General features: G+C 42.0%; 1 protein-coding gene across 1 annotated transcript in view; it reads left to right on the top strand.

The window, feature by feature from the left end:
• Nucleotides 1-6382, top strand: part of MAPK9 (mitogen-activated protein kinase 9) — a 69438-nt gene extending 63056 nt beyond the window's left edge. Inside the window, exon 14 of the transcript XR_010025211.1 lies at nucleotides 6270-6382. The gene's annotated coding sequence lies outside the window, so the exon portion shown is untranslated. The remainder of the gene's footprint in view (nucleotides 1-6269) is intronic.
• The last annotated feature ends 21174 nt before the right edge of the window (nucleotides 6383-27556 follow it).

The following is a 27556-nucleotide window of genomic DNA, read 5'->3' as shown; positions in this document are numbered from 1 at the left end:
CATAGCATTTATATGTTTTTAATAGCAAAGATTGTCACATATTGAAACATTCACCCCGATGCAGGTTGGGGCACATGTGCATAGAAAGATGCTTCTGTAGATATGTCCGATGTTAGGTAATGGCCTACATATTGATTGGAAACAGGTGGCTGACTGCAGCCCTTAAACACTCGCTAAGAAATAAGCCTGGCTTAAGAGAAATCATGTATACGATTGTGATGGGTTTGTGCAGTGTGCAATTCCTGCCACCATTCAGCAGTGGGTGCTGTACACATCTGGATGCAGTTGCAACCATCAGCAGTTGTCCTAATCAAGGGCTGCAGGAGGGAACTCGGGGCTGGTTTTGGTGTAATGCTGCACCCCACATCCTCCAAATGGTTGGAGCTACTTCTGATTGTCTGCCCAACTCTACCTGTATGCAGTAGCCCTACTGATGGATGGAATCAGGAACTGAGCAGGAAGCATCCTTCTCACTGTATATAGTTAGATCTGAGTCAATGTCCTTAAAGGCGCAATCCTATGCATGTTTAGGCAGAAAAAAATCCTACAATTCCTAGGATTCCCCAGGCAGACCTAACGAAGTCATACAATTCCCAGGATTCCCCAGCCAGGAATGTCTTTGTTATGTCTAAACATGCATAGGACTGTGCCCTTAAGGACATTGACTTAGGCTGTTTCTAGACCTGCATTTCCCCCCCGGGATCCTCCCAGGATCCTCCCAGTGCATCCAAATGACACACACGGGATCCCGGGAGCAGGCAGGGACGATCCCTCCATTTTTCTGGAATAATCCTTAGGTGTAGAAAGGGCCTTAGATCTAACTGGGCAATGTAGGACTTTTTTTTTTCCATCTAAGCATGCATAGGATTGAACCTTATTATTTATTTATTTATTTATTTATTTATTTAGCACCATCAATGTACATGGTGCTGTACAGAGTAAAACAGTAAATAGCAAGACCCTGCCGGATAGGCTTACATTCTAATAAAATCATAATAAAACAATAAGGAGGGGAAGAGAAAGCACCAAACAGGCACAGGGTAGGGTAAAACTAGCAGTATAAAGTCAGAACAAAAACAAGTTTTAAAAGCTTTAGGAAAAAGAAAAGTTTTTAGCTGAGCTTTAAAAGCTGCGATTGAACTTGTAGTTCTCAAATGTTCTGGAAGAGCGTTCCAGGCGTAAGGGGAAGCCGAGGAAAATGGACGAAGCCGAGCAAGGGAAGTAGAGACCCTTGGGCAGGTGAGAAACATGGCATCGGAGGAGCGAAGAGCACGAGCGGAGGAATAGCGTGAGATGAGAGAGGATGCCCCTTAAAGGGGCATTAAAACAACAACACCAAAACTATATATGAATGTGAGAATAAGATGCCAAACCACTTGCTGTTCAGACCTTGTAGTCTACAGCAAGGGTGAGAAGACATCCCAGAGTTCTATTAGTAGATACAGATCTACCTTCTGCCTCCCCCTGCCTACAAAACTTAAAATCTGCTACAAATTGAATTGCCCATCCAATCTTTGTAGCATATGACAATAAGGCATCAGAAAGGCATCACAGTATATTGTCTTTAAGTGTTTTCATCTTATGTGAACCGTCCAGAGAGCCTCAGCTATGGGGCGGCATACAAATGCAACAAATAAAACAGTCGAGAAGCCATGAAACATGCAATTAAAAAAGAATGAAATTATTTCCTTTATTTAACTGCCAGCCCTTAAGGGCCGGCTGCAACCCATTTCAACTTGTGTAATGCTGTTGAAGTCAAAAGGTTTCTACTGTATTTTAAAAATGTTATCACTAGATGTCACTGTTGCATTTTATTTTCCACTAGTTGATACTTATAGATAGATAAGATCTTGGTGCCATTCTAATAATATATATTTTTAAAGCTACTTGCTCTTTCGCAGAGCTGATATTCAATTCAGCTTTATATATAAGAAGTGCCAAAACTTGTTGATTTGTACAACAGGACTCTGAGAACATCAGCCAAGAACCATTATTCTTGTGCAGAGATCTATATTTGAGTTGTAATTCTTAGATTTCCAGTTTCTACAGTATTTACTACAGTAATTTAACCAAAGTAAGCGACCCAAATGTGAGGTCAGTTGAACTTTTACTCAGAGTAACACCAGAGCAGGTCAGGTATTCATCAAGCAAAATGAAGGATTTCTTCGAACCATTTAAAAACACACACACCAGACAACCATCCCTAAATCCACAGTGGCAAACCCCAAAATTTGCTGCTGACTTCTGGATCTTTCTGAGTTTCAGCAGCAGCCCTAGTGCTGTGCTTCCCCTGATCTTTCATGAACCTGGGGGGCTTATAGTACCTTCAGAGGGGTGATATAGATTGGGGGACATAGTACAACGGTTAAGCCTCACCTGCTCTGATTACATTTGGATCCTCCCTCTCCCCCCACCTGGGACTTACTTTAGTGCAAATATTTAAATATTCAGAGATCTGATCATGGATCTCCTAGGCCACATGCAGTTTGGACTGAAATTAAAGGAAGCTGTTTGGAGAATCTTTTATTTTTATTGGGATCCTTCAGTTATAGGAAATAAGTCTTCCCAAAACAATTTCTTGGTGTACAAAGAGAGCATTTGAATTATCTACCTGCAGGCAATCCTAAGCATGCACACACTCCTATTATTTTGGGGTCAATCTGAGAAGAAAACTCATACAGAACAATTCACATTTTGATTTGTTTGATGTAGAATAGTTGGCAATTTGGCACGTGATGGATGCCTTGGAGAAATGGCAGTGTCAGGAGACAGGAAAAGCCTGCTTCCAAGTACCTCTTCTAACTGGGAAAATAATGTGGAAGGTGTACATAGGTCTGAGTCTATTGCGGCGAGCTGCCCAGGCACTAGCCTTTCACTTATCCAAGACCCCTCACAGCCTGCATCTTTTACATGCCAAGAGGGACCTGCCTGCTCCACACTCTCTCAGGTCTAGTGTGTGTTTGGGTGAATCTGGCCAACCCCAAGTGGAGGACCTGTTGGTGGCCTTTCGAGCCTCATGGCCTTGAAATACAGGTCTGAAGAAGCCACCCATCACCTCTAATGATATAAATAAGTATGCCTCATTTCCAATTCTCTGAACGGCCCTTTGAAAAGACTTTGGGTCGTGGATCTGAGAGAGAGTGCCTCTTACAACTTCGAATGTTTATCATTCTACTCTGTCTTCTCTCCTGCCAACTTGTAACTTTGGTGTTTTCTTTGATTCCACTCTCTTTCCCCCCACATCATCACTCAGTTGCTAAATCCTGCCACTTTCATCTTTGTAATATCTATCAAATTCACCCTTTGCGCTGTATTGATGCAGCTAAAGCTCTTTTCACTCTCAGCATTTCTTACATTAACACTTTTGTCTTTGTCTTACAAACCTCTTTCCTCCATCTTTATTCTTTAGTTCATTCTATCTAAATTCTGCTTGCCATTATGATCATTACTCCTTTTTGTTGTTATTTATAGTCTGCTTAAACTTCTTCTAACAATCTTGAAATGTTTTCATGCTCTTGGTCCCATATATCTATGTACTTTACTCTGACTGTGGCCTTAGCTAGACCTAAGGTTTATCCCGGGATCATCCCAGGGTCATCCCTGTTAATGTAAATGACACACAGGGGATCCCAGGAGCAGGCAGGGACAACCCTGGGACGATCCCGGGATAAACCTTAGGTCTAGCTAAGGCCTGTGTCTCTTCTCATGCTCTTTGCTCCTTAGGGTTCCTTCTCCTTCATAAACCCTAAATCACACTCTCCCTTCTCCATTTGCACCCTTTCTCCTTTGCTGCTCTCTATCACTAGATACTTTATGTCTTCACATATGTCTGCCTCTTTCTGTTGGTGCATTTGAACACTTGATGAAAGCTTGCATCTCAATTCTACCTTTCTTGCACCTTTACTGTTTCACATTGCTCTCCTTTCATTGTGTGTCTTTCTTAGATTGCAGGCCTGAGATTGTTAGTTCAGTCGTAAGCCTGAATGCAATGGCTGTGTCTTTTATTTTCTTATAGGCATGCGGATCTCCCAGAAGAGTCACAGTGGTGCCCACTTGACTGGAATAGAATAAGACACATTTTCTCACATGTGCCTTCCTAATCATTGAAACCATCTGAAGAGGGTGTAGAACAGGGATTTCCCTGTTGTGGAACCCCCGTCCCCTGGGAGATTTAATTGGTCCCCACTGTATATTTTCTGGCAAAACATTTTAATTTCATAGAATCATAGAATAGCAGAGTTGGAAGGGGCCTACAAGGCCATCTAGTCCAACCCCCTGCTCAATGCAGGAATCCACCCTAAAGCATCCCTGACAGATGGTTGTCCAGCTGCCTCTTGAATGCCTCCAGTGTGGGAGAGCCCACAACCTCCCTAGGTAACTGATTCCACCGTCGCACTGCTCTAACAGTCAGGAAGTTTTTCCTGATGTCCAGCCGGAATCTGGCTTCCTTTAACTTGAGCCCGTTATTCTGTGTCCTGCACTCTGGGAGGATCGAGAAGAGATCCTGGCCCTCCTCTGTGTGACAACCTTTTAAGTATTTGAAGAGTGTTATCCTGTCTCCCCTCAATCTTCTCTTCTCCAGCCTAAACATGCCCAGTTCTTTCAGTCTCTCTTCATAGGGCTTTGTTTCTAGACCCCTGATCATCCTGGTTGCCCTCTTCTGAACACGCTCCAGCTTGTCTGCATCCTTCTTGAATTGTGGAGCCCAGAACTGGACACAATACTCTAGATGAGGCCTAACCAGGGCCGAATAGAGAGGAACCAGTACCTCACGTGATTTGGAAGCTATACTTCTATTAATGCAGCCCAAAATAGCATTTGCCTTTCTTGCAGCCATATCGCACTGTTGGCTCATATTCAGCTTGCGATCTACAATTCCAAGATCTTTCTCGTTTGTAGTATTACTGAGCCAAGTGTCCCCCATCTTGTAACTGTGCATTTGGTTACTATTCCCTAAATGTAGAACTTGGCATTTATCCCTATTAAATTTCATTCTGTTGTTTTCAGCCCAGCACTCCAGCCTATCAAGATCACTTTGAAGTTTGTTTCTGTCTTCCAGGGTATTAGCTATCCTACCCAATTTTGTGTCATCTGCAAATTTGATCAGTGTTCCCTGCACCTCCTCGTCCAAATCATTAATAAAAATGTTGAAGAGCACTGGGCCCAGGGCTGAGCCCTGCGGCACCCCACTCGTTGCCTCTCCCCAGTTTGAGAAGGTTCCATTAATAAGTACTCTTTGAGTCTGATTCTGTAGCCAACTGTGAATCCACCTAATAGTTGTTCCATCTAGCCCACTTTTAGCTAGTTTGTTAATCAGAATGTCATGTGGTACTTTGTCAAAAGCTTTGCTGAAGTCAAGATATATAACGTCCACAGCATTCCCACAGTCCACAAGGGAGGTTATCCTATCAAAAAATGAGATCAAATTAGTCTGACAGGATTTGTTCCTGACAAATCCATGTTGGCTTCTAGTGATTACCGCATTGATTTCAAGGTGTTTACAGATTGACTTCTTTATAATCTGCTCCAGAATTTTCCCAGGGATGGATGTCAGACTGACTGGTCTGTAGTTCCCAGGTTCCTTTAAAATTTATAGAAACTTTTGCTGGATTCTGCTGAAATCAGCCATCATGATTTCTTCCTTTTTCATTACTGCTTTATTTTGGCTTTTGTACTTTGGCTTGAGTATCATCTGCCCTATGGTTGGAAAGGCATCTGAGAAATGCTATAAATGAATATTAATCCATCATCACATACCAAATCATAATTTTCTATTTATTTTCATCATCAAATAAGGAAGGGACGCAGATATCATTATCACTCCTCACCTGTAATATTTATAAAAGTAGAATTTCAGAATTAGAGCACGATTTCTCATGGCAGGCACTGTGTTGCCATTGAAGTGGTTGTAATTGCATCAGTATTCAATCTGGATAAGAAATGTTTGGGGGGTCACAAGGAAGCCCTTTGGTGCTTTAAGCAGACTCCACAGGTGCAATACACATTTAATTCTCCTTGTTGTCCGTAGTGGACAACAGAAGTGCAGACCTATGCTAAGAGTGATCTGCCTCAGTAGTAGGATAAAGGAGTTGAAGACTGTAAATTTGGTTTAACATTACAAAGGTGCTACATAATTTTAGAACAGCAAGGAAGCAATCCACATGGTGACATAAAATGGCAGTTGCCTGAGGGCCTAAAATAATAAATTCCAGCCACTGCATCTACTTTCTTGTCTAGCTTTCTCAAAAATGTATTTTCTCTCTCTCCAGTTCCTAGGAAAATCTGCCAACGAAACATCTTAATTCAAGATCAGGATGTAACATCTCAAGCTTATTCCAAGTCTCATCACAGTGTGATTGCAAAATCCAAACAGGAAACTAATACAGCCCTAGGTATCACATAAAAATGAATAAAATTAGTCAGAACTTTAGTCCCATTCATTTCAATAGGTCTACTCTAATTGGGACTTTTGTGGAATGTTAGTCAAGATTTCCTATCATCATCATCATCATCATCATTCCTGAGTAAATTGTCAGCATGCCATGCTTTTTTCTCAAGGTCTGTTGGCCTCCTGCCCTTTCTAGTAAGGTAAACATATGTACATTTGGCCTGCATATTTACAATTATGTGCAGTGGAAACTAGAACAAAATACAGGTTAACTTATGATTGTTCGGGTTTTTCATTTTGTTTTTGTTTTTAAATTATTACTTGTTCTTTGTGGCTGCTGGCTCATGGTGTTATGGATCCTAAGCTGATTTTGTTTTTAAATTGAATTAAAAAATTTAAACAATTTAAAAGAACAGCTCGTCCTTATTCCCCCTCTGCAGACATCTTGGCGATCACTGCAGACTACTTGCAGCTGTTGTGAGAGACAGTGACTTTATCTTGAGACAATGGATCACTGTAATGATCCCGTTTCAGTACTGGATGTGAAGGAAAGCAGAGTACGTTGTTGGAATTGAAACCTTTAATCACCAGTGGATGATTCATAAAATTAGCCATTTTAAAAAATAAAGCTGCATTGTTTGATGCATGCATGTTGGCAAATGGAAAATTCTCCTAGTTTTATTCATCAAAAGAAGTAAAAAACAACAACAACCACTCTTCTTCAGGATATACATAGCATGATGGTTTAAAAGCTGTAAAGGCCCTACCCTAAATATTTGCTAGTTGGCTTGAACTTGTTCTGAGGTCTCATTTTGTACATCAGGATTCATACTTGTGTACAGAAAACACATGTGTAATGAAATGTAGGCATAGCTGCATGTGTATTTGTTTTGGTCCTGCTACAATATGACATCCTATAATTCAAGGGCACTAGGCTTTTTATGTTAATCTTTGACTCATTTTTTAAAATGCTCCTAATTTTTATCTGCTTCTTTTGGATTGTATTGGATTGTTCTGTATGATCTGTTTGAAACCTTACCTGGAAACACTTGGGGTTCGGGGGAAGGATGGCATATCAATACAAAAAGTAAATAGTCTAGTATTGCTTCTCCAGTCTCCTTACTGCTTGGGATTATTGACTAGTTACTATCAACTCCATAGAGCTAATTCCTATAGGACTGCCTGATTTGCATTCACCATTTGTTCTTTCATTTTATTCATTTATATAAATCATTTCTACCTGAATTTCCCATTAGGCAAAGTTCTCAAGGGAGCTTATTACAGACATTTAAAAATGTCCGAACAATCGCGTGTTCTGGAGGAGTCTGCTTGGTGTTCAAGTGAGGGGAGAAAGCTCCATAACTGTGCCCAGAAAGCACAGAACTAGAATTTCAAACACATTTCTTAATCCTGAGTGCTTTCTCAGGGGCAAAAGTGCAGGGCTATGAGAATCTAGCAATATGCTCAAGACAACAGGCAACATCAAGTTTGTATTGACTTACCCTTAGATCCATCACACCATTCTGCTTCCATAATTCAAAAAAAAATTAACAGTAGGGTCAAAACAGACATCACTTTAAAATCTGTATTTAGTAGCTGCATCTCCTTCCTTGTGCCATTTTTATTCTAAAGTAGGGGCCCTAGTCTGGAACTTAAGAACTGTCATAGCCCCCATGCTAGGGTTCCAATCTAATTTAACTTCAGAGTAAAAATGGGGGGGGATACATAGCATGTTAAATACAGATTTAAAGTAATGAAGGAATTCCCCCTGCCCCGACCACCATGGGCATCTCTGATCTGAGATTGGAAATAACAGCGAGAATGCAGAGAATGTGGACAGGTAGTCATATGCATTACTTTACTTACTTCAAAACATGGTTATCCTGCCATGCTCTATTTGGGGGCCCTTCCTTATTCATTCTACTGAGAGGGGCCTTGGACCTCTGCCCAGAAGTCTTGCCCTGGGAGCACCAGAGATATTAGTTATGGAGCAGGAATGCATTAGAAGAGATCTTGCATTCAATTTCAGACTCTTAGAACATGCACAGATAAGAGGAGCTCTTATAACCTGTTATTTAAAGTCTCCTGATTTTATTGATGTTTACATAGTACATTTCTATTTCATGCCTTTCAGCATACTCAATGATGATACTGCTGCCTATGGAAGAACTTAGGAAATGTTAGAGGATAAGGATGGGGCTGTGAGAACACCTGTTCACTGTGCTTTCCTTATGGTGAGCCTTTGTATCTAGTATTTTGGATAGCGCCTCTGAAAGGGACCAGCTGTCCCTGTGTACAAGAGGCTTTCTTACAGGAGATCATAAAACAAAAGGGAATCTTATCACCAGGTTTGCAAAAGAAAAAGGAAAGCCTTGATTTGTTATTTGTATGGTGATGCCAGTAGCACAGCAGCTTTGGCTAGGTGGCCCAGGCACCTGTGATAGAATTGCATCACAGGTGATCTTCCTGTGATGCTAGCAATTTCTTCCATTTTTAAGGTATCAAATTATCTTCTCTATACTGCATAAACTTCAACTGTTCTTCATTTTTCTCAGTAATGCATCATAATCATAAAATACAGATGAACCCCACCCCACTCACCCCAGCTAGGCATTCAACCTTTTGTTCTGCAAGGAAATTGCTGGGGTGAATTGAAACCAAACCAATGTCAATACGTTTTCTTTTTCAGATTTGGCTGCTGGTAGCAAGCTCCATTTTGTGAGTAGGGGCTGGCATGCAGACATCTCTGTGTGTTATCATAAGGTTTTCTAGTGTTCAGGCCTTCAAGATCAGAGCTGAGTTTCTGCCAAAATTAAACGGACATTTCAGCTGAGCTACAGTGAGAGCTTTTCTCTCCCACCTTCCCTCCTGGAAGTCGAGATAGTTAGACAGCCCAACAGTGATTGGCTATGGAAACTCACCTTACACATTTCCTGGGGGCCTGGTGGGTAATAAAGCTAGGGGGTTCTGTTGCCATTTGGTCTTAAATCCCGGCTTTGTCTTTGTTTGGACTTTGGTCAATGGCCACAGTGTCAAACAGGATTCCCCCAGCATCACCCTTTGAGATCACCCCTCTAAGAAGGACCAGAGCCACCACATAGCATTGCCTCCCAAGGATACCATGGTCAATGATATTGAACGCTGGTCTACAGCTGAGGTCCATGTTTATACTGTTTTATGTATGGTTGTAAGCTGCCTTGGAAGGGCTTTTGCCCTAAAAGGTGGCTAAGAAATGTTTTAAATAAAAATAAAATAAATAAATACTGTGCATTTGAATGGTCAGGGAAAACTGCTTTTGCTGAATGAACTTTGTAGAATGCACATATCTTTGCCAAGTTACCAATTTATTCATTTTAAAATACATCAAAATATGAAAACCGAAAACATATTTTAAAAGCTGAGATTAATGATACAAATAGAGAGTAGCATGAATTATTCAAATCTTGGTGGGTTTTGAGTTGGCCATTTAGATCAGGGTTACAGAAGTTCAGGTCCAGGGCACAATTCCAGTCCTCTCCCCTATCACCATCCTTTGGCTCCACCCCCTTTCCCCCAACCTCTGATCATTTCCCAGCTCCCCTCCCACAATTCTAAAAGTTTGAAATGCCTCTCCTAAGGCCTACTTGCTGGCAGTAAGAGCTTTAAGATACAAAATGCTTGAGTTTTTGGCTCCACCCACTTTTGCCTTTGGCCCCGCCCACCATTGGAATGTAGCCTCCAGAGCTTCTCCGAAATAGAATCCAGCCTTCAGGCTGAAAGAGATTCAGGACCCCTGATTTTGCTTAATGAGATCGTCATGCCCCATTTTTATCCTTTTCACAGCCACAGAACTTTGGATCAGTAACATGGGGGTGGGAGGACCTGCCAGCAACATTTCAAGAATGGCGCAGGGAGTTATACACATGGCATCCTACCACGTTGAACCATCTGTCCATTCTAACAAAGGAGGGGGGAGATGACCAGTAGGAAGTTGGAAGGCTTTTAGCCAAAGAGTAATGAAGCAGAGATACTTTTAAGCTCAGTATTAATAGGCACTTGGCTTTCTGTTTAAAGCACAAACTAGCTCTTGTAAATCAAGGCTCTTAATGACTGCATTCCATGTTCTATTACTTGCATGCCCTTGGATATTGGCCAAAGCCCAGTGATGTAGCTAGAAATACTTCCATTGAAACAAAGAGCCTTCAGCTCTTAAACCCTATGAGTGGAACAGTGGTGTTTAGTCGAATGGTTTTGGTTACCCCATGGCAGCTAGGCTTTAGGAAAATGCTCTGTGCCAAAATAATGTATCAACACTCAAAATGGGGGCAGGATCTATATTACTGTTTTTAAATGGTTTATAACAGTAGTGACAACTGTTGGGGCCCGGGAAACACTCCATATACAGTTTTCAAACCATTTTCAAAGTGTCATATCCTGCAATTACCCAGGGTTTTTACCTTCGGTTTCTTTTATTCAATAAAACACACCAGAAGAATTATGTTTTAAGTCATTATTTTTACAATAATGAACAAACACAATTTGCAAACACAGAAATATTTACATAGGACTTAAAATTTATACTTGGAATTTATACTTGGAAGTGCATGCTCTGAGCAACTGTGGTTCCTGCTTTATGTATTCAGAACACTGGACACACTTGAATTCGTAACTGAGTTGAACACAAAGCTCTGCTTTATCTAGGGGCCTGGCATGCGGTGCCTGTTGTCTGCCCATAGGTTTTCCATGTGAGAAAACACCTTTGTGCCTAGGCATTCTTTGCTGGAATGGCAATCACAGCATTAACCCCCTGTGCAAGACATGTAGATTTGCTGTGTTTCAGTAATTGCACCCATTTCTGGTCCAGAGGAAGGTCCACTTTTCTCACCTCTGGCAGGAACTTCTGAATTAGACTGAGCTCATAAAAATATCTTCTTCATTAACTTCAGTGTCCAGAATCTTGGCAACTTTATAGACATGTTCAAGGCCTAGCTTCTCTGACTCTGGATCAAGATCAAAGACTGCGAACTTCCAGAAGGATGCATTCTCAAACCGTTTGTTAAGGTATGTTATTGCCTGATTGTACATTTTGATTGCAACTCTTTTGAAATCTACAAATTGAGAATCAGGTAGCTGCTTTCAACTTGAGAACCATTTTGCTGCCAAAAAAATATCTTTGCCCCTACAATTAATTAGTTTCAATTAATTAGTGTGCGCAACTGTGGGCTGACAGAAAATATGTAATATTTTCATGAAACGATGCACAAAATAGAGGTAGCACTCTGGCAGTGAAATTTGAGAAGTGGTATTGGTCATCAACTCATCTGCCATAAGTTAGCACTGGGCTTCTCTTCCCGCAGCTCCAGGAAATAGGATTTAATGATAGGCCACAAGAAGAGAAGCCATTCAGCAACAGAACAGAATCGTTTGGATTACTGCATTGCGTTATATGTGGGGCTGCCTTTGAAAACGGTCCGGAAGCTTCAGCTGGTACAAAACAGGGCAGCTCGTTTACTAACAAGGACTGGCTGGCGAGATCACATTACGCCAGTCCTTTTACAACTTCATTGGCTGCCAGTCCAGGTCCGGGCCCGATTCAAAGTGCTGGTATTGACACTTAAAGCCCTAAACGGTTTGGGGCCAGGTTATTTGAAGGAACGCCTCCTCCCATATGTACCTACCCGGACCTTAAGATCATCTACAGGGGCTCTTCTCCGTGAGCCCCTGCCAAAGGAAGTGAGGCAGGTGGCTACTAGGAGGAGGGCTTTCTCCGTTGTGGCACCCCAGTTGTGGAATGAGCTCCCCAGAGAGGTCCGCCTGGCGTCTACACTGTACTCCTTTCATCGCCAGCTGAAGACCTTTTTATTCTCTCAGTATTTTAACACTTTTTAACTTAAATTTAAATTTTACTGTTCTAACTCTGTATTTTAATCTTATATCAATTTTGTTGCGTGGTTTTATCCTGGTTGTGCTTTTTATACTGTATTTAGTAATTGTGCTTTTTACATGTTGGTTGTTTTATTATGGTTTTAACTTTTGTGAACCGCCCAGAGAGCTTCGGCTATTGGGCGGTATAAAAATGTAATAAATAAATAAATAAATAAATAAATATGACAGAGAGAGAGAGAGAGAGAGAGAGAGAGAGAGAGAGAGCGCACCACTGAGTGTTTCCATGGCTGAGAAAAGTATGGAACTTCACGCCAAGCTCCTCAAAACATTCCTTGAGTTTTTCGGTTTTAAGAGTGCTCCAGAACTCAGCATAAACATTATGAACAAGTGCCTCCACATCGTACTTGATCTTTAAGCAGGCATGTCCGCCAGCATTGTGGAGCGCATGGCAATGACAGCTGGCCTTGTCAAAAGAACTCCTGGGTGTTTTCAGTATCTGGAGTTGAGGCTTCTTTGCCTGCTAATTTACAGCAGCATTGTCTGCTATACAAGCAGCAACATTTTCAGTAGATAACCCAAGATCATTTAAAGCCCTGAGAAGGCAGTCACTGATATCAACCACAGTCTCTGATGCTAACTCATAAAAATTCCAGCAGTTTCTCCTGGACTCCAAGGTCAGCATCAAAGGACACGCAGCCACAAGAAACATTTTAGAGTTGCCCTTATGAGATGTATCAGTGGCAATAGAAATTATTATTATTATTATTATTATTATTATTATTATTATTATTATTATTATTATTAGTTGTGTGGCCAGCCAGTGCCTGCACAACATTTGCAACTGAACTGGCTCCAAGTCTGTTTTCAGTTATGCTCTCTGCCTTGGTTCTCCCACAGTGCATTTTTCTTGGCATCAGCAGAGCCCTCAAATGTTGGTTGATGTGAGGTTTATTCCACTATCTGTACTTAAGTAACTGTGCTGGTGCATGACAGCATGAGACATGCTGCCAACGTTTACAGTAGCAGTGCTGAGAGCCTCTGAACTCTGACTCTTTGTAAAGAAGGAAGATGAGGCAGCCTTCTATTGCATGATTCTTGGGGCTTTAATAGTGCTGTGCAGAAACCACAACTGCCTTTCACGACGTCTTTGTTTCCCAGCAAATGAGGCAGTGGTTTTTCTGCCTATTTCTTTGGTCTGTTGAGAATTTTGGAGAAAGGGGTGGAGGGTTTCAGTGCTTACCTTACTGTAAAGAGGTGGCCGTGTGTGTGTGGAGTGCTTTTTCTTGTATGTCCTCCAATTCTGACCTTGCAGCCTCTCCCGCTGCTTGAGCTGCTTTGAAAGCCCCCTGGAGGACTTCGGCAGGATGTCGAGCATCATCAGACAAGCGTTTCATTGCACACTCATTACTGCCCACTCACAGTTTTTCGCACGTACTTTTGACGACGCTGTCTGCCTTCCGTGCATCTCCCATCCCTTCTGGTCCTTTTTCCATGACAAAATAGACACTGGTAAATCCAACTTCTTTAAAAAAACGAAACTTGCTGCCATTTCCTGCTGTGTGCAAAAAGCAGCACAATAAAAACACCCACTGAATGGGCCATGTAGTTGTTGCTGCTGATTCTTTCTTTCCCTGCGTAAAGAAATCATTGCTATTGTGGGACAGCAGCAGGGAAATGTGATCCCACCCCACCTGATGATGCTCTTCTTCTCTTGGGGCTTTCCAGTGCGGCTGCCTGTCCAAACCCACACACTTTGGGTTATTCATGGGTTAAATGACCCAAAGTTGACTGAAGAACAAACCATGGGTTAATTTTGGGTTACATGCCTGTAGAGAGTGACATCTATTCCCACCCCCTAATTAGAAATTGGGGAAAACATTGGCAAGAGGGGGACTCTTATGAGATCTTTGCTCTTTCAGAATGAGTGATTTAAAAAAAAAGTTCTATTTCAAAATAATATTGCTGCAGAAGTCAAGATCCAAAGGCAGTAATCTGATACTAGCTCAAACCCCTGAGATTAGACTTGTCACCCTGGGAATAGACTCCAAAACTAGAGTATCAGGGCCAAAGCTGGACACCTGGCAATCAATCTTATATGGAAACAAAGCCCCATGAGGAGAGACGGAAAGAACTGGGCATGTTTAGCCTGGAGAAGAGAAGATTGAGGGGAAACATGATAGCATTCTTCAAATACTTAAAAGGTTGTTGCACAAAGGACGCCAGGATCTCTTCTTGATCCTCCCAGAGTGCAGGACAAGGAATAATGGGCTCAAGTTACAGAAAGCCAGATTCCAACTGGACATCAGGAGAAACTTCCTGACTGTTAGAGCAGGATGACAATGGAACCAATTGCTTAGGAAGGCAGCGGGCTCTCCCACACTAGAGGCCTTCAAGAGGCAGCTGGACAAGCATCTGTCAGGGATGCATTAAGGTGGATTCCTGCATTGAGCAGGGGGCTGGACTCAATGGCCTTGTAGGCCCCTTCCAATGATTCTATGATTGTGTAAGTCAGATTGGAGAACTGCCAGCCTGTGAGCCAAATGGAAACCTCCAGCCTCAGTCTACACCTCGGACTTTCCCTAGGCTATTTTCCCTGACTGGCTCCATTCTGGGTTATTGACATAATTTTCTCAATCCTGCTGTTTCCCACAACTACAATACAAAGAACCTTGCCCAAGTTGGGGAAGCAGAACACCTGGTTGCACATGCCTATGTTTTTTGTTGCATACTGAACTGAAGGTAAGAATCACATCTGTCACTCCATCCACTTTGGGTCATGGCCACACCCACTTCCAGAATGCAGACTCCTGTGGGTTTTGACCAATGCAGACCTCACCAAGAATATGGTTCGCCACCCCTTGTGTTGAGTTGATCTGATGGGTTGGAGTAAGTGGGCGGTCCCATCTAATGGCCAGAGATCAGAGCAGGTGGCCCTTGGCTCCTTCTAGTTCTTTGATTCTAGAATTCACTGATCAGCAAAGATTGATGCAAAGCGCTCGCTCTCGCTCGCTCTCTTTTAAAAGCCATGCAACTGTTCCCTACCAGAAAAGCACATACTGCTTAATGTTCTATCTTTGACTCCTTTTTATTGCTTTTGTTTTCTATGCTAAGAGACCAGCTGGGTGAGTTAAGGTGCTGCTCAGGGATGCCAGTGCATGTTGATGCAATTCCAAAGCAAACAGAATAATTGAAAGGGAGAATCATTTCCAAAAGCAACTTTTTAAAAAACTAGATGTCACTAGCATTCCATTTTCAGAGGACCATCAGCAGCCATTTCATTCATTATTTAGCACTGAAGGTGCACCCTCGCCATGTTCCATAGGAAAAGCACAGATCTCAGATCTCACAACAGATATGTTGTGCAGCGTATCCCTGGGATGTGCTTAATGCTCACTTTCTCAGCTAAACATGAAATATACAGAAATTGCTCCCTTGGCAGATGTGACACTTCTGTGTCAAGCTGCATGATTGTTTTATGATCCAGAATCTACTTCCACGACGTTTCGAGAGCCTTAAAATCGCAAGTGAGTCCTGCATCTCTAGTTCCTAGCAAGAGCAGAGGGAAATCATTGTTATCTGTGTAAAGGTTTTGCAGCCCAGCTGACAGATAAGCTGCCTGTCTGTGCTCTAGCCTCATTAGGCAAGGATTTTACAGCGTGCCGATGGCCTTTCAGAAGTTCTGCACCCTTCCCATAATACTTTCATATCTACCATACGTGCATACATTATGGTTTGTGATACAACCCCACAGTGTGTGTGTGTGTGTGTGTGTGTAAAATTTGTTATGCTATTTCTTAATGTGTGGACATGCAGAAGTGTGTGGTTTGTTACTGCATGCTTGATTCTTTATCACTGCTATCCTCTCTATGTATTCCCATGTAATTATTGCCACGGCAAGAGAGAGAAAACACCACAAACCTCTTCCGAGACATGAGCTCAATAGCAAGCATTGAACAGAGTTTACCTCAGCTATCTAGTTCATATATTTTACAGTGTATTAGGCTTAGTGGCTCTCCAAAGGCAAGTCTAACCCATGTGCTGTCTATTTATATTGGTTAGAATTTACCTAAAAGAACAGTGTTTTGGTTTTTTTATCAACAAAATACCACCCAGCAGCTTGTACTTCTCTAATAGAGGTGCACAATATTTGGAATAGGCACCAGAAGCATTTGTTCAATGACTTGCAAATAACTGCAAAACGAGAATCATGAAAAAAGTGGATATATGCAGAGCTGAACATTGATCTGCCTTCATCATGGGTGCACAACCGATTCGACTCCATGGGCCACGTGTGATGCTGGCTGGGGGCAGGACCACCATGACACCACCAGAGGCCCCTGTATGCTAAAGCTGCCCCACTCGCTGAAGCCCCCCGCCTGCTGTCTTGCCCTCCCAAACTACCCAGTCATGTTCGCCTGCCCTGCCAACCCTCCTAAGTCCGCCTGCTCATCCATTTGCCCTTCCCTCAGGGGTGGGGGGTAGGAGGGTGGGGGTGGCAGCTCTTCCTCCTCCTCACCTGGCCCTGCTGGTCCTGCTTGCAAAGCAGCAGCATGGCACTTGGCTGGCCAAATGAGCGGCCTGCACAGATTTTTAATATTTTATAAAGTACTTATATTTTGAGTAGCAATGATCCAGACCAATCAGATGCTATCTTTGGGGAGGACACTTAAGAGTGATGTAATGATGACTGCATTGTGCCCTCATTTGTCATGTGTCCCCCAAAAGCAGCGTCTGATTGGTTCGGATCGCTGCTACTCAAAATGTAGGATTTTTTTTAAAAAAACACACACATTTAAAATGGGGTGGGTATGATGATTGCTTTCACCAGCAGGGCTGGCCAGAAGGGCAAGGAGGAGGAAGATGGCAACTGTGGCAGCCTATGGGGCAGATGTGCCATTCTGAGCATGTGGGCTTTTGACAGCTGCCTACCCATGCTGCCTGCTCATGCATGCTATACACACACACAAATACACATGGAAGGATGCAATTAAGGCCTTGGAGGGCTGCAGGTTGGGCACCTCCTACATGATTGGTCTTTGGACAATAATGAAGCAAGAGAAATGCCTGTCCCAGATGTGGAATTCCTTCCAAAGAGTATCTTCCTAAGTATCCTACATAAAATTAAGAAAAACCTACTTGGCCTGATCTGTCTCTAGTTAGAACAAACTGTGGCTCTGGAAGACGATATATATCCTCTTCTTTGTCAAACAATTACCCTGCAGATCCCTGGGGCATAGTATTAATATGCCAGTGTTACTATACTTTTTATATTAAGTAACCTAAAGGCTGGCTACTAGGCACTATGTCGTTTAGTGGGTAGAGTGTCAGACTGGGAGATGGGAGATCTGGGTTCTAATCCCCACTTGGCCATGGAAACTCACTGGGTGACTTTGGGCCAGTTACAGACTCTCAGCCCAGCCTACCTCACAGGGTTGTTATTGTGAGGATAAAATGGAGAGGAGGAGGAGGATTATGTACGCCGCCTTGGGTTCCTTGGAGGAAAAAAGGCAGGATATAAATGCAATAATTAATTAATTAATTAATTAATAACCTTGCTCAGGAAGGGAATGTTAGCCATTGTCCCATAGTTGTTAATGTTGTCATCAAAGTCCAGGCTAGGTTTCTTCAGGAGCAGTTCAATTATGGACAATTAAATGTATTTAAAAGGAAAATTCCATTGGCTGCATTATTCTGTGGGCACAGGCATTGTTGAAGTCCATCACATGCAAGGACGTGCTGGAACGCCATGCACAGATAACTATATCTCATCCTCAGTTTTGTATCTGAAAAATGGGAGTAGTGACCTTTTCCACAGGCCTGCTGTGGGAATGAATTCTACAATATTATGACCTACTGTGTATATTTAAAAGCCTCACATAAATATATAAAAGAGTGACATTTAAGTGGGTTGATCTGGAGAAACACTTCTAATTATAACTACCATTTTATCAAGGAGAATATAAATCTGAGGAGGCCGCTGGCTGAAAAAAATCCACTTTTTAGTGTTTGAGAGTTCTAAATTCAATTAATGTGAGGAGTGGGGAATCCTGTTTATCTCAGCATTTCTGCCAAGCTTCAAGTTAAGGCTTAATTGTGGGCAGCCCACTTACCCAGCCTGAGAAAAGTTGCTTTGGTGGAGTGGGCAATTTATAACTGCCATTGGATAAAGTGAGTAAATTTGTTTAAATCAAAGGTAATGGATGCTGTGTTCGTCTTCTTGTTGTCTGTTAGATACCAGTCAGCTGGAGGACAGCAACAACGTGGATAAGGATTTGATTTTATATAACAGCTATAAATGCAGCAGTTATTTGCAAGTGTGTGAATGGTAATGTGTCAGCTGTGTCAAAAGGAATGGGAAAAGGGGGTGAGAAACTGTTAGCAGCATGACTCACAGGAGGTTCCCTCAGAGGGGAAAAAGGGGTTACAGCACAGGGGTTAATTGCAGAGAATGATGCAGGCAGTGGAAGTTACGTTTTAGTTATGCATTTACTGGTGGACTTATATCCTGCCTTTTAACAAAGTTTTGAGACAGCTAACAATCAAATGAAACAATAAGTATGTTCAAAACAAACAACAAACAAAACAATAAAGTAGCATTATTACTATTAAAAAAAAAACAGCAGCAGACAGAAGAATCAATTAACCAAACAGATAAAACTGGGGGCCAGTTGCAATGCAACTGTAAAACCAGGAGGAGCAAGTCTCCTAGGTCGAATGCCATTAAAGGCCATAGAGAACTGGACAGACTTCTGGTACTTGAAAGCTATAGCGAAGATGCAGTCAGTGCACATGGCTAGAGAGGTAATTCCATAATTCGAGCCCCCACCACTGAAAAGGCCCCCTCCAGTCACCACCTGAGTAACCTCTGAACCCCAAGTCCATTTCCACTGAGTTAGGGCCAAGCTAGACTTGGGCCATAGCTAGACCTAAGGTTTATCCTGGGATCATCCAGGGTTCGCCCCTGCCTGAGCATGGATCCCCTGTGTGTCACCTAGATGAACAGGTTTGACCCCTGGACGATCCAGGGATAAACCTTAGGTCTAGCTGTGGCCTTGATGTGTTAGTACTCCATTTAACATGCATATTTTAAGAAATGGAAATAGCCACCCTGGAGTGCATGGGAGATGCGCGTGCACACACACACAAGCAAGATCAGGACCACGGCCAACCTGACAAAAATGCTGTTCAACCTGAGTTGCACTGGGAGCTTTCCTCCTGATGCCAATATCAATGGTTGGGGGTAGGAGGGATGATGGAAAATCCGTGGTTAAGGCTGCAATCCTATACACACTTACCTGAGAATACGTCCCATTGAGCTCAGTGGAGCTTACTTCTGAATGGAGATGTATAGGATAGGGTGACCATATGAAAAGGAGGACAGGGCTCCTGTATCTTTAACAGTTGTATTGAAAGGGGAATTTCAGCAGGTGTCATTTGTATATATGGAGAACATGGTGAAATTCCCTCTTCATCACCACAGTTAAAGCTGCAGGAGCTATACTGCAGCTATACTGTGACCAGATTTAAAACAGGGCAGGGTACCTGCAGCTTTAACTGTTGTGACGAAGAGGAAATTTCACCAGGTTTTCCATATATACAAATGACACCTGCTGAAATTTCCTTTTCAGTACAACTGTTAAAGATACAGGAGCCCCGTCCTCCTTTTCATATGGTCACCCTAGTATAGGATTGCACTGTAAGTCCATCAATAGCTGCTAGTCATGATGGATACATGTAGCCTCCAGGTTCAGAGGCAGGATGACATTGAATAGCATCTGCTGGGGAGCAGCAACCCAGGATAAGCCAATAGGTTGGTATAGGAGCTGTGACCCTATCTAGACAGAGATAGCCTGGTGACAATTATCCATGCTCTGGTAACCTCCCAGTTTGATTACTGCAGTGCACTAAACATGAGACTATCTTTGAAGACAGCCCAGAATCTTCAGTCAGTTCAAAATAGAGCTGTTTGGTTACTAACTGACCAATACGATCATGTGATGCCAGTGCTTTTTCAACTGCACTGGCTTCTAGTCTAAATGGCCTGGGGCCAGGGTATTTAAAGGCACATCACCTTCCGAATGTACCTGCTTGGACCCTTAGGTCATCTCTGGAGGCCCTCATCCAGGTGTCCCCACCAAAGGAAGCTAGGTGGGTGGATACAAGAGAGAGGGTCTTCTCAGTGGTAGCTTCTCACTCATGCAATAAACTCCCCAAAGAGGCTCACCTCGCCTGTTTAACCTACTTTGTTAACCTTTTGGTGCCAGGCAACACCCTTTCTTTTCTCCCAGGCATTTTAGAGATATAATTCTAGGTTGTTATGGCTGTTTTATCGATTCCTGTGTTGTTTCTTGTTTTAAATTATCCTGTTCCTTTAAATATTTGTATCGTATTTAAAATGTGTAACCATTCTATGGCATATTCATTTTTAATTATTTATAATCTCCCTAGAGAACATTAGTGATTGAGCAATTAGAAATGTTATAATAAATTTAAAATAAAAATAAAAATAGGATTCTTTCTGTGTGTTCTGCTTGACTGGCCACTATGGGAAGCAGGGTTCTGGACAAGACAGACCTTTGGTCTTTTCCAGCAGGGATTCTTCTGATGTTCTCCCTCCATCCCCCTTTTGCCTTGGGTAGGAGTCTGGCAAGCAAGCACATACAGGGGTTGCCTATACAGCACTGAGTTCCCGCCATGATAAGCTTTTACAGCTTCAGAGTGGCAGCAGCTAATCCCACTGCAGCATTGAAAGTGTGGGGTTTCTGGTGGACGGGCCTGCCCCCTGCCCTCTGCCCAGGTGGATGGCGACCAATCAGGGATCATCATCCACCAAGCCACGTTTCTGCCGTGACTCTGAAGGAAGGATAGATGGCGGATGTGCCATCTTCGCCTCGCTCCAGAGAAAAAAGTTGGGGTAAGTCCCCCACTTTTTTTCTTTGCAGCTGCACGAGAAAGCCCCATGATGGCTGCTGTGTCCTACAATTGACACAGCGCCACTGTGCACCCACCCCTGGGCTTTCTGTGTGTATAGACAGCCCCACAGATATAGGTATGCAGAGTGGGGCTCCTCCAGTTGTGTTTTGTGCTGTATCTGGGCTCAGGACAAGAAAGTTTTAATAGTCAATAAGTTGCACATTCAATGGAGCCTCAGTAGCCAATGCAGTTTCCCAAGAACTGGTTGAATATGCCCCCCTCCTCCCTAATATCGATCCAGATATGCTGGATTGCAACTCCCATTACTTCCAGCCAGCATGGCCAATGATGGAGCTGCAATCTAACACATCTGGACGAATATAGGGTAGGGAAGTCTTTTCCATATAATTTCAAGAACATTGTACTATTCAACCCTTGTAATTAAAAAGGTAGGGTGACCATATGAAAAGGAGGACAGTGGGGTTCCTGTATCTTTACCAGTTGTATAGAAAAGGGAATTTCAGCAGGTGTCATTTGTATGCATGCAGCACCTGGTGAAATTCCCTCTTTATCACGACACTTAAAACTGCAGGAGCTATACTAGAGTGACCAGATACAAAAGAGGGCAGGGCTCCTGCAGCTTTAACTGTTGTGATGAAGAGGGACTCTCACCAGGTGCTGCATGTATACAAATGACACCTGCTGAAAATCCTTTTTCTACGCTACAGGAGCCCTGTCCTCCTTTCCACATAGTCACCCTAAGAAAGGCACAGATGATGACTGCAGATTCCTTAAATTACCCTGCCTGCCTCACGCAAAAATATCCGCACTCCATTCCAAATTATACAAGCCCCATCTTTGTGTCCCTGGGCTGAGCCTCAGTCTTCTTCCAGTTGACCACAGCTGTCACATGCTGATTTGCGGCTGAGATCCTGCTTTTCTATAAAGCTGATGAGGGCAAGAGTGAGCAGAACATGAATGAGACCCTGCCAACTGAAGAGAAGACTTTTTCAGATGCAAATGAGGACCCAGCAAAATGTTTGTTTGAATGGATGCATATCTAAATACGGATATAATTTCACTTACAAAGGGGTAGCACTGTGTAAATTTGCAATACAAACCTACAAACGAGGATGCTTCGAAAACATGGAAAGCTCAACCTTGCAGGTGGTTGCACAGAAAACCTGGCAGACCCTGGATTGGCTCCCTGATGAACAACTAGCTGATGCTGACGCTGGATTCACACAAAGCCCACACATGTTCTCCCTCCTGAAAGTATTATTTGAATTTACATAGCTCACTTGACTACAAACAGAGCAATCAAGATCCAAAGAAATTTTTAACTTTACCTTGGGAGAAGGCCAGTTTCTAAAGCTGCACCATAGACAGCCGCTTGGCCCCAACCAAACCTGGTAGCGAATAGATAATTTCATCATTCTTTTGCTGCCGTCTGCACTGCATTTGGGAGATTTGCCTTCATGAATATTTACCTCTACACACAAAGAAAAAGATGGCTCAAAAGGAGGTTTCAGATATTCTAATTCAAAAGCTGCTTCACATGACATTCTCCTGACAGAATCTCTGTTTATTAAAACAAAAAACGAAAAAAGGAACACTGTCACTTGTGAAGCTTGGCTCAAGTGCTTATGGGCTTTCGAGTAAATGGGCCAGGAAACCAGTGACTTTGTGCTTCACTTTTGCAGCAAAATAAATACTTGCACCACTTTTCATGAGCATCAGTGTTCCGTTTTTCTTTCTTTCCTATGCAGAGCTTAACTTTGTATAGGAAAATATTGTTTATGAAGAGGCCATATACCAACAATGTGGAACCTGTGTCCACCCCCTGATGTTGTTAGAGTGCAATTCCCATCATCCCTGACCACTGGCCATGCTGGCTAGGCCTGTTGTGAGATGGAGTCCAGCAGCATCTGACACATTCCCCACCTCTGCCATAAGCCAAGGGGATGACGCAGTGGAAGGTGATTAGCTCAAAAGCCACAGCATCATTGCTGTGAAGTGAAATCAAAAAAGCTAGATGGGGCAGGAGGGAGTGTGGGCTATCCAAACAGGAAAAATTATAGCCCCAGTGGCCATTCCCTTGTCAAGCCCTCCCCCTGCCCCCTGGCATACGTTCCCATGCCTACCCAGAATTACACCCACTGGAAAACCCAGGAAACAATGCGGTGGCCTTGGAGCAAAGGTAAAAATTGCAATAAATTGAGACTTTGAAAACGCACAATTTCAGGGGTAAAAACCCAGTGTGGCTGTGAGTTGGCGGCTGTATCATATAAACAACACAGAGCCACTGTGCAGCTCCTACAGGGTTAATAGAGCGCATAGACTCCCCCCAAACTCCAGTCAATCTCCACAGAAGCATTCAGTTAAAAAGAGAAATATTTCAAAGAACAATAAAAGCGTATCTCACGGCATGACTCTGGTTTATGTTCATTCTTTGCTTCCCAGTCCTTATGTATAATGCCAGAAGTATTTTTGACCTGATGGATTTTTCATTTGTTTCAAAATGTCATCTATCTATCTAGGTAATAAATGGTAGTGCAAGTTAGGGTATTTCATTTCATTTATTACATTTATTACATTGCTCTACCGCCCAATAGCCGAAACATGCTGGGCGGTTTACGAAGATTAAAACCTTTAAAATGCATTATAAAAACTATTTACATACAATAATATAAATAGACAGCACACAGAGAGACAATAATATAAACAGACAGCACACAGAGAGACACACATACATCTAAAACAATTTTAAACAAGAAAAATCCAGTTTGAATCTACTACTTTAAAAAACCATGAAAAACTTCTATTTACATCCCACCTTTCTTCTATGACAGAACCCGAGGCAGTAAATGTGGGATTCTTAGGTAGTCTCCCATCTAGGCACTGAAAAAACCCAGATCTTCTTATCTTCGGCAAGGTGGTGACATTACTGGCTTTCAGTCCCTATCTTGGGACCATGCTATTGCATTGATGTGATATGATGTGGATGTGCTAGACTACTTCATATCACCCAAAATAGGAGTAGACTGACCACACAAGTTGATTACAACTCTCATAAGCCCTGGTCACATAGACAATGGTGAGGGATGATGGAAATTGTGGGTCAAAGAGCAGGAGGACCATAAGTTGATCACCCCTCTCCCCAAACCTGGTATAGTACAGTGGAGGAGAAACCTACATCAACACTCCTCCTAAAACTAAGCAAATCCTGGCAGTGTGGCCACACTGGAAAAGCCTGCTAGTCTGCCATCTGGACCCTTCTACCTCAGCAGGATATGGATGCAGTAGGATACTTGAGCATAAATCCAAATGCAACCCAAAACAAAGTACTTGTACTTAAGTGCTACTTAAAGGATAAGAAGTGGAGACAATGAATATACATAGATTCTAAAGAAGTCAAAGGGGAAAAAATACCTAGAAAAAAAGAGGCATTTAATGATAGAGGCATTGAGAACAAAGTTGGAGATATACAGTAAGTCACAATCCTGCAAAACATTAAGCCCTTTTAGTGGTAGAAATTAAAACAATTAAATCAACAGGACTTCAAAGTGGTTAATTTGAGCTTGATTGTGCCTGCAGCAAGCCACTTTCAGTAGTGTTCCAAATTAGTGAAAGAATGTAAGGATACGCTGGGCAGAAACCTGGAGAAGAAAGGAAAGAAGAAAGCTACTTCTGTAATAAATTTTGTTCGATCGCTCAGCTTCCCTTCTTGAAATTTAAGCAGGCCCAAGCTTTTATCTGCCCATTGGACTTGTGGGGTTAATTAATTTGGACAGAGACTATTGAACTTCTTATGATGTTGTTACAGAGAAGCATTCTGTGATACTGAAAACACAACCTGATATTCCTAGTGCCAGAGAAAGGCTAGGGGCAAGGTGAAGAGGTTAATTACTTTTATAGACTTACCAAACATTAAAAAAATGTTTTGTTTTATCTGTAATTAGGGTTGCTCTCAATTTGCCATGCACAGGAGTATTTGCTGAATAATTCACAGTCCAGACAATGCGCAGTCTGGGTAGCTTTCAACAATGAAAGAAGTATTGAACATGTATGAGAAAGGAAATTCGTTGTTGTTTATTCGTTCAGTCGCTTCCGACTCTTCATGACTTCATGGACCAGCCCACACCAGAGCTTTCTGTCGGCCGTTGCCACCCCTAGCTCCCCCAAGGTCAAGTCTGTCCCCTCCAGAATATCATCCATCCATCTTGCCCTTGGTCGGCCCCTCTTCCTTTTGCCTTCCACTTTCCCTAGCATCAGCCTCTTCTCCAGGGTATCCTGTCTTCTCATTATGTGGCCAAAGTACTTCAGTTTTGCCTTTAATACCATTCCCTCAAGTGAGCAGCCTGGCTTTATTTCCTGGAGTATGGACTGGTTTGATCTTTTAAATTGTGAATCCCCAGAGAAAAGAGTGCATTTGACCTCCCATCACTTTCATAGTATAGATAGAAGAACGAAGCTTGAAGGTGCCTTAAACTGGTGAGAAAAAGTGAGAAAACGGAATTGTTATATTTATTAACTTAAAAACAAAACAAAACACCCAACAGTTCTATTATTATTATTATTATTATTATTATTATTATTATTATTTATTTATTTATTTAATAATAATAGTACTAAAATCCAATATTGCTCTAAGCAAACCCAGAAATACCAGGGACAGGAAGAAATGGGACTTGGCTAAGAGTTTCCATGATTTAGCCATACAAATAAATGGTTACTAATATTATGACTATTAATAATTGATTTAACTGTTAGAAATGTAGCCTACTGACTTTAATTTCTGAAGTTGTAGGTGCAGAACACTGTGTGTAAATCTGAATATACATTGCATTACAGACATCTTCAGAAATCAAACAGTACTATGACCCCAAGAAATCATGTGGTTGTGTCCTCTAAATGGCCCCTCTGTAAAAATAAAAATAAAAATCCATACCAGTATGACATGTGTCAGCCACTGGGAAATGCATTCATAATCATTTCTGCTGCCTTGCTTTGTTTTATGTATTATTTATTTAATTACTTTAGTGAATGCTTCATAAAATTAATTTCTCTAGGCATTGTACAGTAAAGTCAACACATAATAAAATCACAACAACATCACAATAAAAACAACAAAGCAGTACAAAAATCAATAGGCATACCGATACTGAGTAAAATATAATACAGATGCCAAAACTAGAACTCCCATCAGATACAAGAATTAAAGCCACACCACAGGGACTAAAATAGCGGAACATTCAGAAACACAAAACATATTAAAATACTTTAAAAGCCTGGGAGAACAGAACAGTATTTATATATGAAGTAAAGAGATACCAATCAGTATGAGGTTTAACTAGTCCTCTAGAAAGCTGAGTCCAATGGGTCAATTTCTCTAGGTGCTATAAATGAGTTCCTTTAAGGACCATTTCAGACATTATCTGACTTATCACGTATGAGCTTGTAGAGGACAGATCAGCTAACTACCAGTGCTACAGAATTTCCATATGTGCAGCAACCAGGAGATGTACAACGAGTTCTTTGTGGGGAACCCTACAATCAGCTTTCCCACAAAACTGGCAGGTGTACACACTTGAGCTCTGGATTTGCTTAATAATTCTAGAGTTTCCCTGGCAAATTTGCAACCAGAAACCTGCCACAACATCACAGGTTCATCGCATATGTACATATCTGCCTTGGTCCCAACGGTTTCACCAACACAGATGGAGAGAGAATTAGTTGCTCAGGTGCTGGAACTGTATGGGTGTAAGGTACCAACTATGCAGGAGTTTAGGGTTACTTTGTCCACAATGTTGTCCATCGGGAAGGGAGGGAGCCCCTCATTTGTATCCCATGCTGTTTTAAACCTGTCAAATATGCCCAAGACTCATATATTAACATGGAATAGATCTTTGATATCAGACCTCTGTAATTAGCTGTAGTACTTTAATCTCTCAAAATTATTCAGTGGGTGTGTCTTATCATTTCTGATGTACAAATAGATAATCCTTTTTTAAAAACAACAACAAACCACAAACCACCTTCTGGGCACTAATTGTTTCTCTTTTAACAATTTCAAATATAAAATCTCCACTAGGATAGATGGATTTAATTATAACGAAGAGATTCGACTAATTAAACAGATTGTCATTTTATATGAAATTTGGAGACTACTGAAAAAGCTTCTTTTCTGATAAGGCATTAGTATTTCTTTTTCAATCGTGATGCATAAATTAAACACCTGCTCTGGCAATCAGAGTGACTTTGTTGTTATTGATAGCAGATATTCAGACTCCAATTCAGAAAATTGTGTCATTCTTTTTATTTGTTCCCTGTAATGAGAATTGCAGGTTTAAGCTTTGATAAAGCTCTGTAAAATTATGAAAATCAGAG

Source organism: Elgaria multicarinata, chromosome 3 (genome assembly GCF_023053635.1).
Source record: "Elgaria multicarinata webbii isolate HBS135686 ecotype San Diego chromosome 3, rElgMul1.1.pri, whole genome shotgun sequence".
In the NCBI taxonomy this organism is placed as follows: Eukaryota; Metazoa; Chordata; class Lepidosauria; order Squamata; family Anguidae; genus Elgaria; species Elgaria multicarinata.
Note: the sequence above shows the minus strand (reverse complement) of the source record. Positions and strands in the feature narration are given on the sequence as shown.